Source organism: Lynx canadensis, chromosome C1 (genome assembly GCF_007474595.2).
Source record: "Lynx canadensis isolate LIC74 chromosome C1, mLynCan4.pri.v2, whole genome shotgun sequence".
In the NCBI taxonomy this organism is placed as follows: Eukaryota; Metazoa; Chordata; class Mammalia; order Carnivora; family Felidae; genus Lynx; species Lynx canadensis.
In genome coordinates, this window is record NC_044310.1 from 153,909,629 (window position 1) to 153,922,020 (window position 12,392).

General features: G+C 37.1%; 1 protein-coding gene across 1 annotated transcript in view; it reads right to left on the bottom strand.

Moving 5' to 3' along the window:
• The window catches only part of SCN3A (sodium voltage-gated channel alpha subunit 3), a 114,648-nt gene that overhangs the window by 90,796 nt on the left and 11,460 nt on the right, over positions 1-12,392 (bottom strand). The window contains exon 2 of the mRNA XM_030327027.1: positions 3,899-4,093. The gene's annotated coding sequence lies outside the window, so the exon portion shown is untranslated. The remainder of the gene's footprint in view (positions 1-3,898; positions 4,094-12,392) is intronic.

The following is a 12,392-nucleotide window of genomic DNA, read 5'->3' on the forward strand; positions in this document are numbered from 1 at the left end:
AAGATAATGATAGCAATAATAGCACATATTTCATAGAGTTAATGTGACATTAAATGAGAAAAAGCCCCTAGAGGGTGAACACCATGCTTGGAAGATAGTAGACCATCAAAAAGCTAGAGAGAAAACAAACCATGGCCAGAGGACTGTATTTAATGCAAAATTAGGAGAGAGAAAATCAATGAGATTTTATGATGTTTTGATATGAGGATTGAAGAAGTGTTATGAGGTTAAGCTCAATCCCAGATTGGTTTAAACCACAAGTTGTCATTAACCCAACAGAAAAGCAGAAAGGGTTTGTAAGGCATGATAATAAATTCTGTTTGGGATTTATTTAGGTTGAGATGCCTGTTAGACAGCTGGGTATGTAATTAAAATATGGGTCTGAGAATCAGGAAAGCCGTCTGGGCTGAGAAAATGTTGATTAAGGAATCACTGGTTGAAACTGAAGATAAGAATATGCATTACACTGTCTAGGAAAAAATCAGAAGATCAAAGGTAGGACTCTTGTGACTACCAGTTTTTAAGGAAAGGAAAATTAGACAGTGAAGTCAGAACAGTTACATAGATGCCAAAAGAGGAATTTTGAAGATGCTAATTAAAAGGCGTATATTGGATTTGACAATTAGTCAACTAGTTCATTTAAAATGAATGAACAACAGGCACAGAGAAGCTAAGTAACCTTCACTGAAACGTCTACTGACAACACAAATTGTTGTTCTGAGGCAAAACATTTTCCACACATTCTATTCTTGACTGACTTTTCCTATTACAGTTGACATTTTTATCTTGAATCTTACTATTGTGTGATTTGATTTTAAAGATCTAAGCTATATGTAAATAACTGCATAAAAATACATTTATGTAGTTCGATTCAGTTTTCCAGGCTCACATATCTGTATGCTGTGATACTAACATAAGCTTCTGAAACTCTGTGAAACCAAAAAATATGAATACAAAGCGACTATTTGTTAATGAATCAGAATCTGAGGAAAAGGGCATAGTAAACAGTTGGGATATGCTGTGGCATTACTGAGGCAAAGACAAAAGTATTTTTTCTCCATTACTCATATAGCCTGGGAGTTCTTACCTTGACTAATTTCCAGAATAGCAGTTGGAAAATTGCATTGGTCTATAACCTGTTAATATCAATAGTTTCTCTTTCCCTTTGTAGGGATTTTTATGATTATGTTACAGACCAAAATCAATTAGTTCTGGTCTGTTCCCATGGAGACAAAATTATGTCAGAGGCTGTAAATTTGCCATCTTCAAGGATGGAAAGCTGTATCATACAACTTGAAAGATTAGAGGGGAAAAAATCCACAGTGTATTTTTATGTCCTTGATGATGAGACAGCAAATTGTTGGGGAAAGATTGTGTCCACTGCTGTGTTTTCTTGTTATCAGTGAGAAACTATTATAGAAGGGCATAATCTAAAAGGCAAAATGGAGCTGACTACCCTTCCTTTGAATAAAGTTATTAACATTTTCTAAAGGGCTTTTCACTTTGGGATAGTAATTATCTGGTATTTACTGTATTTTCAGGCCACGTATGTGACAAAGAGAATAATGATTTTTTAAAGGCATATACAGAGCATTTGGCACATTATAATAATAACCACTGGGCATTCTCCAAGGCAGAATTAAATGTTATTTTCTCTATTTCAGAAGATCTTTGAAATAACATCTGGTTGGTATGCTTACCTAACTAGGTGGCTTTGAGAATTAAACAATAATAGACAAAACTCTGTTAAACTGTTACTATGTCTCAGGTACTCTGTCATATAATTTATATATGTTAACTCACTTAATCTTATGAGGTTTAATCGTTTAATTTTATTTAACCTTGTTATTCCCATTTTAGAGATCAAAAAACCTAGGTGCAAGTAGGTTGGATGATCTGCCCAAGCTGTAAAAGTGGTGAGTCAAGAAGACAGGTTTTGAATCAATATAGTTCAGGAAATAGCCTGGGCCCCAAAATGGGATTTTTAGTTCACGTGTTCTGAAATTGAATTAGGATAAGTCTGCTACCTTACTGGGAGGTTACTACGTATATAGCCCCATGTTAGGAATGGAGTGGTGCAATCTAAGAAATAGAGCAATATAGTCCTCACCTTTGTTTTTAATGTAGAAGATAAACAGGAATGAATTAATAACAAGCATAAAACTCACATCTAATGGATACGTACTGACATATTTTAAGCACCTTAGAGTTGTTTGAAGATAAATTAAAGGCCTAGGCTAGCTTCTTATATATCATTACCTCTTGCTCTCATTGTGATGTCAAGGAATGATGCAGTACTCTTGTCTGAATTAAACCTATTGAGAAAGTAACTCTACAGCAAGGATATCACTATTATATGGCCAAATATAGATGAAATTTAGACTTTTTCTTTTTTTTTTTATTTTTTAAAATTTTTTTTTTTCAACGTTTATTTATTTTTGGGACAGAGAGAGACAGAGCATGAACGGGGGAGGGGCAGAGAGAGAGGGAGACACAGAATCGGAAACAGGCTCCAGGCTCTGAGCCATCAGCCCAGAGCCTGATGCGGGGCTCGAACTCACAGACCGCGAGATCGTGACCTGGCTGAAGTCGGACGCTTAACCGACTGCGCCACCCAGGCGCCCCTAGACTTTTTCTACCACTGTTCCCTTCCTGTTAGCTAAACTCATGATTGTCCACACATAAATGCTATTTATTGATTTGCTAACTGTTTTAATAAGAGGATCTATTTCTGTCTTTACCTGGACTCAATGGCATACCTCTGAAAAAAATAGCTGAGTATGAAAGTGTAAGCTCGTCTCTGTCATCAGAACAATTTTTATCCTGGAATAGTTTCTAGGAGTTGATGTTCCCAGTGACTTTGTCTTTATCAGACAGCTATAAGCACAGAGAGACAACTGCTAACTAGTAACAATTAATAACATTGTAATAGACAAATTGTTGGCTTTATTAGCTCCTGAATTTTTGTACTATATGTTTGCAAACTGGAGAAAATTGTGTGTTCAACTCCCCAGCATCCATTCCACTCCACACACCGTCTCTAAGCCCCTTGCCAATCAATGGTTCAGGAATAGGCCTCAGGAATAGGTGAGGGGAAGCCTGCCAAAGAGTGTCTATAAAAGGTTTGTTCACTCCTAAGAAGGAGACCAAGGAAGAGACAGAATTCTCTGTCCCCTGGACCTTATTGCATCAGGGTATGATACGTGGCACTACTTCAGTCAACTTAAAACCAGAAGGGATGTCATTCTGAGGGCAAAGCTGGAACACTGAGGGTGGCAGATCACAGAGACAGATCTCCCCCTGGGCTCTTGACGGATCGCTCAGCTCTTGGACCCAAACAACCTCTGCACTGCCTGTTATATTCAATAAACATCCTCCTTGACTAAGACGGTTTTAGACAGTTTTTCTAGCTAGTTGCAGCAGATACGCCAAACAAGTAAATATTCCTTGGTCGGTTCAAAAACTTGGCCAGTTCAGAAGCCAGCTTTCAACCAAATACTAACCATATATTTATTTGGATGTCCTTTACCCCTTGCAAACAGTTAAGCTATGGATACGATCACCAAATAAATATAATAAAATTCAAGTAAATACAATCCTGGGTAATTTACTAAACACACAGGATGGATGTTTCTTTTAAAAGAAAAATAACTAAAAAGCTGGGTTAGTCTCTCTTTCTTACATCAATAGCCTTTGGCATCATTTCACTCCCTGAGGTCATCTCTGCCACATCTCTAAGTGTTTGCCTCTTTGGAGACACATATTAGCAAGGAAGGAGATAATCAGTCTTTTGCCTTCTTCTTTTTTTCCCCCCCTCATGCAGCTGCCCTTGTTAGCTAATAGAGATTTTCGTTTACCTTCCACAAACACAAATTTATACCACTGGTAGTTTAGGTACCTTAGATAGTTACAGCACCTTTCTCTGGAAAAGCTTCAGGCCACTTCTGGAAATTATCTCATTTGTTCTTCTACTATCCCTAGAAGAAATTCTGTGTTTTTATTCCTGTAAGCGACTCTGCCACAAATCCTTGACAGATATCTCATCCCTGATGAACACTGATGTGGCTTGGTGTCAGCTTTCTTGCTCCATAATCTGTGTAGAAAGGGAAACAGGTGAAGTTAGTCCAGCATCTTTGGTATTTGGAGTGAAATGGGTGGTGTGGGTCTGGGTCTGGGTGCCCTGGTGTGCTCAAGGAAAGATGGGGCCGGGAACCACTGCCAGGATCCTGGGGTGGGGGTGGGGCCCTTCTTTCTTTGGCAGCCTTGATTTAATTACTCTTTCTGAAGGCATGCCAGAGCTCCAGAGCATCTTTCTGTTCTTCACCTCCTACTTCCTTGCCTCCTCTCCCTCTTTTCTTCCTCTTTGTTTCTTTTCTTCAAATACCAGAAAGACCAAAGAAGTAGATCAATGGAACGTGTGATCTGCATTGGTGTTATGGGTCATCATTCTAGTTCCTTTTTAGCTCCTTTTCCTCTCCACCTAAAACCCCATTTGACTGGCTAAGATAAGACCAATAAACCTTATTCAGTGGCTTCTAAGGTAAATTTTAGACAAGGAGAGATGAAAAACTAGCATGTTAAACCAAGGCATAATATTAACCTAAGAATAACAATGTGATGTCATATTCCATCAGCCATAACCTTTAGCAATAACTTAGCCCAGTTAAACCAATAATTATTTCAAAGGGCATTATATGTAACTTTTAAATCAGCAATTGATCTTTAAAACAATGTTTACATCAATTCGCTCATAAGCCAAACTGGTAATGGATTCTCACCAATAGATCTCCTTTTATAATTTACTATGACAAACAAACAAACAAAACCATTAAATCTCACTTTTTAATTTTATACATAGACTTTTAAAATATAACATATATCCTACACCCTTGTTAAAATTTGTCTGTGGCCTTCAGTGACTTAGTCACTTTAGCAAAGTATGCAGGTACCTGTATGATCTTCCTTTCAGACCTGTATGATCTCACTTACCTTTCATTTGGTGGTAACACGGATCTTGCTAACTATGTAATGTTGAACATGCTACCTAACCCATTCAGTTTTTAGTTTCCCATGAGATAATGAGGTTTACAGTGCCTAGTGGAACAGGGCTGTTGTTAGAACTAAATGAGATATATTATTTCATACACACACACACACACACACACCTATAAGTCACTCATACAATAGCGGGCATAAAGTAGGTTTTCCATAAAATCTGAAAGTTTTAGTGGTATTAGAAGTAGCAATAATTATAATAGTAGTTTTATTGTTATTATGCTACTAACAATACCCATTAGATACACCATGCATCAGAGCTTGAAATATTAATTTGTAAAATAAATGTATAGCCCTTCAGTAAATGTTTCCTCTACTTTACAGCCACAAGCCTAATAAACACTACTTCCCTTCCCCAGGACATAAGTAACTGTGTTTAAATAGCTTAATCTATCTACATCCTGACATAAAATGAGCATATGTTAAAAAACCAAAATGTCAATTTAGGTATATTTCTAAAATATTTGTCAACTTTATTTTGGGAACATGGAGGGGGATTAGGTACAGAGGGTGAATATCCAAGAGAAACTAAGGACTTAAGGAGGAGCAAGAGAGTAGTTTGAGAAAGCATCCCAAAAGGTTCTGATTTGCTTGGTTTCTCTCTCCTCTTCCTATTCTTGTAAAAAAAAATCACTGCTTCGTGGATCAGAGAAAATATATTCTATGGCCTGGGCTCCAAATGGGAAAGATTTGCCAATCCCAAATAAACATGCCAATCCCAACTATACAAATAATCCCAAATCCCCAGTCATAGTGATTTCGGTATATGGCTTCATGCTCCAATTTAGGCCTCATACTTCAAGTTACATTGTGCCTTAATAAGAGTTCTGTCTCAGTCATCTTTAAAAGCAGACCATGGCTTACAGATTAACTAAAATATAAAACTGGTGTAATTGAATTCTTTAGAGAATGGGGATTCCTTAAAGTAGCTCTGAACTAAAGCAAGCATAAGAATCATTTGGCTACTTGTAAAAGACACAGATTTCTGGGTTCTATCTCTGGAAATTCTGAAAAAGTTGATTTGGGGCATGGCCCAGGAATCTGCATTTTAAACAAGCTCCCTAAATGAATTTGGTGCAGGTGGCACATAGATTACAGTTTGAGAAGGCTGCTCTGAAGGAAATGAATAGAAGTTACTAGAAATAGGCGATTGATACTTTAAACAATCAAGGCTGGAATTTAGATCTAATGTTCCCAATAAGTAAGAAAAAGCAGAAGCACACTGGATTACATGGCTTTATTTTGTTTTAGGAAGAAATAAAAATTCCTAAAAGCTGTGTATAAAAAGGCAAACTTTCTCCAAGAACTAAATAGAGAAAAGAAACTTTGCTTAGGACATAACAGAAGGGACACTAGGTAACATGCTTAACAGATGTCCTAAATTTAATTGCCCAAAAGACCCATACAAGGTTAAATCAAGTAAGACTTCTACTGATGGCTAAAATTAGTTGAACTCAGTGAATTCCATTTAGAAGGTGATGAAATAGGATGGTTCAGAAATTTTACTTTCAGATTATCTAGTATACAACTATTGGGCCTGGAGATCCCCCCAAATTTTGAGCTTATGTTAACAGCATTTTGGAAATTAAGGGGAGGTTCTCTATGCCACAAATGAGGAAGTGATAGCTCAAAGAGCATGTTAAGGCCTTACCCTGAAAAAGGTAGGTGTCATCAGCTGAGGAACCTTGGACAAAGTTGCTTCAATTTTATTTTTCTTAATATATTTATGTTAACATTATTAGTTATAATACTAATATCAACAATTGAATTTTTAAAACATTTTAATGTTTGTTTATTTATTTATTTTGAGAGGGAGAGAAAGAGCGTGAGCAGGAAAAGGGCAGAGAGAGAGGGAGGGAGAGAGAGAATCCTAAGCAGGCTCCACAGTATCAGTGCAGAGTCCAGTGCAAGGCTTGATCTTACAACTATAAGATCATGACCTGAGACAAAATCAAGAGTCAGACGCTCAACCGACTGAGCCACCCAGGCGCCATCAACAGCTGAATTTTGTAGAGGTGAGCTCAATCATTTATATTCACTTTTGTGGTATTTTAGTTTATCCTGACAATTTATGTGTTCTTTAAGACTGAGTCCCATTGTTTTTTAAAAATTTTTGTCTTATTCCAGGTGCATTGTTTTTACCATCATTTTTCCTCTTTAGTTTATCTTGTAACTGTTTCTGCCCATTTATGCTATTTTCTTTTCTCTCAATACATCCTGTCCTTTATACTCATAATATGATATACCTGCCTTCCTCTCCCGACCCCACCCCGATCAAAACCCTTTCTGCCAGGCATTAGGCTATAAAACTCTGGGGACTTAGCTCTTTGTGCAAGGGCCGAAGCAGATCCAAAGCCTCTTTCTGAGGAACTCACAGACTTTGCCAGCCTGTCTCTGTCAGCATTTCCCCACAGGGAAGGGACAGCATTCCATCTGGGTGGGAATGCTGGTTGGCTCTCCGATGTCTGTAATCATCCTACCCTACCAGCTGCTCATTTGGTTTTAAGACTTCAGGCCCTTATCTAGGGGACAATACCAAGTGACCAAATCACCAGTGAAGTGAAATACAAGAAGTTTGTCTGGAAAGTAAACCGTACATCTACTCCCTTGGGTGCTCCAGAGATTCTCCTGGATCATATTTGACCACCAGAAAGCTTCATGGTGATTCACATTAACCTAAAATCTGGGATTTGTTTCTCTGAGTTGTATAAAATTCATTCCTGAGTTCACTCTAAAAATGTTGAGCCCAAGAGGCTCAAAGCTAAATGTACATTCTAAAAGAGGAACTTCATTAATCCCCAGTCTTGGCGGGTTTATCATCCCCATTTTCTCCATTTTCCTTTTCTTCAACTTTCTATTGCACATGGATTAAAAAAAATAATATACCACTTTCCATAGTATTTTTATAGAGAAGTGGGATATAATTAATGTCAAATTTTTCTGTTTATTCATAAGCATGAGACTATGCTACTTATAAATTTTCTATTTATTCCTAAGCATGAGTCTATGCTGCTTATAAATAATTATTCTCAAAGACTATAGTTAATTCTAAAATGAAATGAATGTAAAAAATTGAACTTGGAAACCCAGTATCCTAAAACTGAAAAGAATCTTTCAGTCCATCTATTTTCACCATCTAAGTTTTATAGGAGTGGTTCTTCATATTGGCATCAAAGTCACCTGGAAGGCCTTGCCAGTTGCCTCCCTAGAGTTGCTAATTCTATAGATATGAGTGAGGCCCCAAATTTTGCATTTCTAACAAGCATACAGATGATGCTGGTGCTTCTGGCCCAGGAATCATACTTTGACGTGACTGGCTTATAGAAACCACAATTTTATTTTTCTTGAAGTTAGAAACATATGTGCCATTAATATTGCTCTCATTTGTTCATTTGCTCATTTGTTCATTCATTTAATGTCCTGTGATATAATTCCTCTGAACCCAGAGTCTTGGAATGATTTATGGCAGTATTCTACAAAAGCCTGCCATAGCTTCCTGTCTCCCAGCTCCCAGCCTATTTTCAACAGCAATCAGATCAGTTTGGGAAAAATGGAAATCAAATCATGTCATTCCTCTGATCAAAAGCCTTCAGAAGTTACCCAGAGAAAGGGCCAAACTCCTTTCAATTGTCTATAAGGCCTCACGATATGGCCTTAGAGCAACCTAGCTGAACTTATCTCCTCCTGCTCTCCCTCTCCCTCACTGCTTGTTAGCCAGATTGGCTTCTGTCTGGCCTCTGCACCTGCCAGACACATATATACTGTTCCCTCTCTCAAGAATGCTCTTTCTCTAGATAGCTGAATGCCTAACTCCCTCATCTTCCTCAGGTCTTGGCCAAATGTACACCTTCTCAAAGACACCTACTGTGCTTCCCCTCCAGTTTATTACCTCACTTTATTGGTGTCTAAACACCATCACCTTATTATATACTACATCATTTACTTATTTATAATGTTTATTATTCATTTTCTTACTCTCCTGTGTAGAACATAAGCCTTGTAGGGGCTGGAATATTTGCTTTTTAGGTCTATTTTGTTCACCAACAAATCCCAAGTGCTTAGAACAGTACATGACACATAGTAGGTGCTCAGGAGGCATTTTTGAATAAACAGATTATTTAATTTTGGTTTTCCCACAAAATTTAATAATTTATATTTTAATTTACTGAAAAGAAATTCAACCTACATGTACTCTTTAAAAAGGCTTGCATTCTATTTATGGCAGCATATTTTATAATAGCAAAGTCTAGAAAAAAATGAAATGTCCACTAATAGGGGATTGGTTAAGTAAGTAAAGTAACTTGGGTTTGTATCATACAGCCATTAACATGATAAAATTAAAAAAAAAAACAGTAAAAGCCACATTATCTATGGGTACTATATTTCCTAATTTTGTAGTCCTATTTAATATAGATTAAAATAACACACATTGAAATCTTGTATACCTTAAATTGTATAAATAAGCTAAGTTTACTAGACTGTCTTTAAACAGAGCAAAATGAAGACTGAATGCTTTAGTCAAAGAGTTCCCTACAATCAATATTGTAGAGGCGTAATAATAATGATTATATAGAACATTAACTAAGCACTTGCTATGCAATAGGCACTGATCAGCTCACTTAATCTTTACAATAACCCTGTGAGATAAATGTGGTTATTGTCCTCATTTTTCAGATAAAGGAACTATAAGGTCCAGAGAGGATAAGTAATTTGGCCAAGATTGCATGGCTAGTAAATGGTGCCATCAAATCAAGTGGTTGTTTGTTTTTTGTTTTTTTGTTTTAGAAAAAGTAATCAAACTCTCTCTCTAAAACTATTTTACAATCTGCTTCTGCAGTTTCATCTTACATACTTACCTACATATATGTCAAACTGATATATTTGCCATTCCCTGAAAGTCTCCAGTCTCTGGCCTCTGGACATCAAAAACATTCCTTATGCCTGAAATATCATTGACCACCAATCATTGCTTGTTAAGATCCTACCTGCACTCTAAAGTTAGAAGTGATTTTGCATTCCTCTAAACTCCCATAGCACACACATATTGTCTTTAAAATTCATATAATAATTATAATATTCTATCATCTGTTGTTCTTAAGGTTGTGCCTTATTGCTTCTACATTTACTGCTAAAGTCCTGGAGGATGGGATTTTACTGACTAGCCACCACAGTAAGCAGGCAGTTATTAGATAATTATTGAATACAATTACCTAAAACAAATTTTATAAATGCCCTGTCCGATGTGGTAGCCACAAGCCAGATGTAGGAGTTGAGCATTTAAAATGTGGCTAGTGCCAAAATTTGAAATGATGATATTTGAGTATGTTGGCTTTAAAAAACATAGCATCAATAACATTAATTTCACTTGTTTATTTTTCCTTTTTTTAGCATCTAGAAAATTTCAAAGTACATATAGGGGTCTCATTATATTTCTATTGAATAGGGCTGCTCTGATATATACAATTACCCTACCCTCTCACCCTCCTCCAAATGGTCAAACCCCTAAACAAACACAGGAATTAGAAAGGGGGACAATCCCCTATTCTGAGATGCTCAAAAAGTGAGGGGGGGGCTCTCTCTGGATGGATAATTTTTCTATTTTACTTGGTCAGATTGTTATTTTTGTCCTAAGTCACAGGATTTGGGACCAAGCAACAATATAGTGAAAAACTTATTTGGTCCATAAGCAAACATTCTGTGTGTGGGGGTGTGTGCCTGCACGCACATGTGTTTCTGGAGTGGAAACCACATTTAAATCTGAATACAACAGAATTATAGAAAGCTTTCTATTTTGAGGTAAATTGGCAGCATGGCAAACAGAAAGCAAACAGCGATATAATCCTTGATCCATACTCCTACTATAACCTCAGTGCTGCTTCAGCCATTACAGAGAGCCCTCCCTGTGAGTGCCCTCCGCCACATTTCTCCTACTGCTGCTGGTGCCGTGTGCTTTAGGCAGTTTCTTTCCAGGCAACCACAGACTGTTTACTGACTGTAATCAAAATGACAGCACACTGTTTTCACAACCGAGTGTTGAGAGTTGATTGCCTTTTTCACTTGGCAACCTGAGGGAACTTTAGAACTGGGATCCTGAGGTACAACTTGTGTTACTTAGATGCAGAAAAACCATTTGACAAAATACGACATCCATTCTTGATAAAAACCCTTAACAAAGTAGGGATAGATGGAGCATACCTCAACATCATGAAGGCCACATATGAAAGACTCACAGCTAATATCATCCTCAATGGGGAAAACTGAGAGCCTTTCCCCTATGGCCAGTAACAAGACAAAGATGTCCACTCTCACCATTACTACTTAACATAGTACTGGAAGTCTTAGCCTCTGCAATCAGACAACAAAAAGAAATAAAAAGCATCCAAATCAGCAAGGAAAAAGTCAAATTTTCACTATTTGAAGATGACATGATACTCCCATGTAGAAAACCCAAATGATTCCACCAAAAAATTGCTAGAACTAACACATGAATTCAGCAAAGTTGCAGGATATAAAATCAATGTGCAAAAGTCTGTTGCATTTCTATACAACAAACAAAGCAGGAGAAAAAGAAATCAAGGGATCAATCCCATTTGCAATTGCACCAAAACAATAAGATACCTAGAAATAATCCTGACTAAAGAAGTAAAAGATCAACACTGAAAACTACAGAACACTTATGAAAGAAACTGAAGAGGACACAAAAAAATGGAAAAGCATTTCATGCTCATGGATTAGAAGAACAAACATTGCTAAAATGTCTATACTACCCATAGCCATCTACACATTTAATGCAATCCCTATGAAAATACCACCAGCACTTTTTTTTGCAGAGCTACATCCTAAAATTTGTATGGAACCACAAAAGATCCTGAATAGCCAAAGCAGTTCTGGGAAGGAAAAAAAACTGGAGGCATGATGATTCTGGATTTCACGCTATATTACAAAGCTGTAGTCATCAAGACAGTATGGTACTGGCACAAAAACAGACACATACATTAATGGAACAGAATAGAAAACCCAAAAATGGACCCACAACTGTATGGTCAATTAATCATCAACAAATCAGGAAAGAATATCCAATGGAAAAAGACAGTCTCTTCAACAAATAGTGTTCGGAAGACTGGATGGCGACATGCAGAAGAATGAAACTGGACCACTTTCTTACACCACACACAAAAATAAATTCAAAAGAATGAAAGACCTGAATGTGAGACAGGAAACCATCAAAATCCTGGAGAACATAGGCAGCAACTTCTTTGACATGAGCCATAGCAACTTCTTACTACATACATTTCCGGAGGAAAGGGAAACAAAAGCAAAAATGAACTATTGGGACA